This window comes from Brienomyrus brachyistius, chromosome 2 (genome assembly GCF_023856365.1).
Source record: "Brienomyrus brachyistius isolate T26 chromosome 2, BBRACH_0.4, whole genome shotgun sequence".
Classification (NCBI taxonomy): domain Eukaryota; kingdom Metazoa; phylum Chordata; class Actinopteri; order Osteoglossiformes; family Mormyridae; genus Brienomyrus; species Brienomyrus brachyistius.
In genome coordinates, this window is record NC_064534.1 from 44,942,570 (window position 1) to 44,946,066 (window position 3,497).

Consider the following 3,497-nt stretch of genomic DNA (forward strand, 5'->3'; position numbering starts at 1 on the left):
TGTTGGGGGAGCTTTGTGAACTTGATATGCGGGCTGGGGAGTGGCCAGATCTCTGTAGATGAGTACACCTATTATGGGTCTGGTCCAGGGGTGTTTCTGGCTATAGAAAAGATAAGAGGCTAAGTCCTCTTATCTTACCTGGGGTTTGACTTTTGTTTGATGAAAGACTGGCACCGGGGTTAATGACTTAAGGATGCCCATGGTCCTGTCGCACTGATGGTTGGCAAATTCAGATAGTAACTGTTACAGTGGCAGATCAGCTCCTCTCAATGGTGTCATTCCTTCCAACAAGCACATTATGAGACTCAGATTAAGGCACTCTCTGGATGTCTTGTTTGTTGTCTTAGTATACCGTGAGTGATGTCTCTATGAGGGAGACATTTTATTCACAACTTTGTTCGGTGGTGACACTCCACTGGTCCTGGGTGACTTCAGTGCAGCCACTGGCACTGACAGGGCTGGCTATGAGAACTGTCGGTCCCCCCAGGTCTGGTGGTCATGGTGAAAGTCGCTCCATGTTCCATGGCTTTGCACAAGGACTGGGTCTATGGGTCGTTGGATCCTGGTTCCAGTGCCCTGAGCCACATTGCTGCACTTGGTACTCCAATACTGGTAAATCATATTCTCAAGGGCAGATACAGGAGGTTCCTACAGAACTGCAAGGTCAACAGAAATGCCCAGTGAATTTTGACCACAGATTAGTTATTGCTACTCTGAAGATTCAGCTTAGGTCCAACAGACTACCACCTACTAGGAGAATGAAACCGGACCTGGCCAGACTCCAAGATGAGATTGCATGCAGTTTGTGCGAGGAACTTGCTGATTCTATTGGTGTGGGAGACCTTCCATGATAAGACCCTAAAGGTTATTGAGGGATAACCCCAGGAACAGCATCCCTACTGTCAAACACGGAGGTGGTAGCATTATGCTTTGGGGGTGTTTTTCTGCCAAGGGTACAGGACGGCTGCACCACATCGAAGGAAAAATGGATGGGCCATGTACCATAAAATCTTGGATGAGAACCGCCTTCCTTCAGCCACCCCTTCAACAGGTGGGTTTTCCAGTAAGACAAGGACCATAAGAAGAAGCACATTAAGGTCATGGGGGGCCACAGCCAGTCTCCGGACTTTAATCCCATAGAAAACCTATGGAGAGAACTCAAGCTTCATCTATCCAAGTGACAAGTGACGGAGGTCTGCAAAGAGGAGTGGATGAAAATTCCTGATGATCTGCATGCAATTCTGGACCAACTACAAGAAATGTTTAACAGCTGTGCTTCCAAACAATGGTCATTCCACCAAGTACTAAAGCATGTGTTCTAAGGGATCAAATACTTATTTCCCTATATAAATGACAAATTGGTTTGTGACTGTTACATAATGATGTTTTCTTGCTTTTCATTTATTTATTTGTTTATTCTTTTGTTAATAATCTATCTTTTGCTGTTTAAATTAACATACCAGTGAAATTACAGACTTCTCATTTCTTTATTAATGGGTCAACTTAAGAATTCAACAGGGGGTCAAATAGTTATTTCCCTCACTATACATAGCATAAAATACAGTGGTAATCCATTAAGATTTTTGTAGTGTACCATGGTAATAACTTATTTATAGTCAGCATTCTTTTTCCTCCAAACACGGCGAGTAGAGTTGATGCCAAACAGCTCGATTTTGGTCTCATCTGACCACATCACATTTTTTCAAGCCACATGGGAATTATTCGGGTGTCCACTGGCATACTTAAGATGGGCCTGAGCATGGGCCCTCTTGAGCAGGGGTACTTAGTGTCATACCTGGCTCGTACGATCCTCATGTGTGCCACACCCCCTGATTATCCACGTGTGCTTTCCCGATCGTACCCAGCTGTGTCTGATTATGTTTGTTCAGTATTGTGTATTTCAGTCCGTCTTACCTTATTTCAGCGTCCGTCATTGATATTCGTCGATGCCTGTGTTCCGTCCTGCCCTTGCCTTTTTGAATAAATCCCCGTTTTCCCCGATTTGGCCTGCTTGCCTGGTTCCTGCTCGCTCGCCTGCCAGAGCGATCATCCGTATTACCGGCGAATCGTGACACTTAGCGAGCACTGCAGGATTTCAAACCGTAACGGCAGGATGTGTTACTGGTGGTTTTCTTGCTTACTGTGGTCCCTGCTGCTTTGGGATCATTAACGAGCTCCTCCCATGTATATCGGGGGTTAGCCCTCACCATCCTTAAGATCAGTGATGCTGAATGAGATAACATCTTCCTTGGGGCCCCACACCGAGGGAGATTGAGTTATTTTTCCTTTCTTCCATTTGCGAATAATTCCACCAACAGTTGTCACTTCCTCACCAGGCTGCTTGCTGATGGTAATGTAGCTGATTCCACCTTTGTGAAGGTCAACAATCTTTTCTCTGGTGTCTTTAGACGTCTCTTTGGTATTTCCCATAGTGATAAAGTTAAAGACGTAGACAGGTTAGTGACCCAAGAATTCTATTTAACAAAGAATTAGATTTCTCATTAAATGAGAATGATGGCTTGGTATCTGTTAATACTTAAGTACTACTTGTGCTGTGTTAGTGCACATGTACTTAACCTAATTTTTGCTGGCTTGCAGGGGATCAAACACTAGATAAATGTCCCTAGATAAATGATAAATTGGTTTGTAACTGTTACATAATGATTTTTTTCGTGCTTGTTTTGTTAGTAATCTACGTTTTCCATTTAAATAAACATACCACTGAAATTACAGACTTGTCATTTCTTAATTAATGGGTCAACTGAAGAATTCAACAGGGGGTCAAATAATTATTTCCCCCACTATAATATACCATGGCATATAGGTGGCCACATGACAGTGGTTTCACCATGGTGGTACTACTGTACTATTACTTTGATAATACCATAGTATGTTTTTGTAAGGGGCATTTTCAAACTTAGGTATTGTATCAGTGCAAAACTGGAACTATAAAAGTTTTTAGACAAATCCCCCCCAAAACTGAGACGCCGCTTAGTGACAGCAAAGAGAACGATACAATGATTAGAGGCTTATCTTGTGATAATTCTATTTAATTGCACCTGCTTGTATATTTAGGGACGTGTTATTTTCGGTGGTATTTTCATTCATAAAAATTTACCATGAGGGTAAATTTTCATGTCACTTAGCCTTAGTGACATCCAGTCCAGTCCAGTCGGGTCCAGTACAGTTAGCCACAAAGGGAACCCTGCAAGAGTTAAAATACTCTGATTTGTAAATAGTGTTCTTTTTTCTATTGTGCAAAAGGAACACGTCAGTATAGTTGAAAAATTAAGACTTTTGTCTTAAGACGTTCTGTTCACAACTACAACAAAGAGAAACTTGTGAATTAATATTCAGCTGTAGCTATTAATCTAAAGCAACTACTGAACATGTGTTTGTAGTTTGGGGGGGGTGGGGTGGGGATTGGGGGTGGTGATCGGATGGCTTTGTATTATCATTTATCATTAAAATATCTGAACCCATGACTGCAACAAACA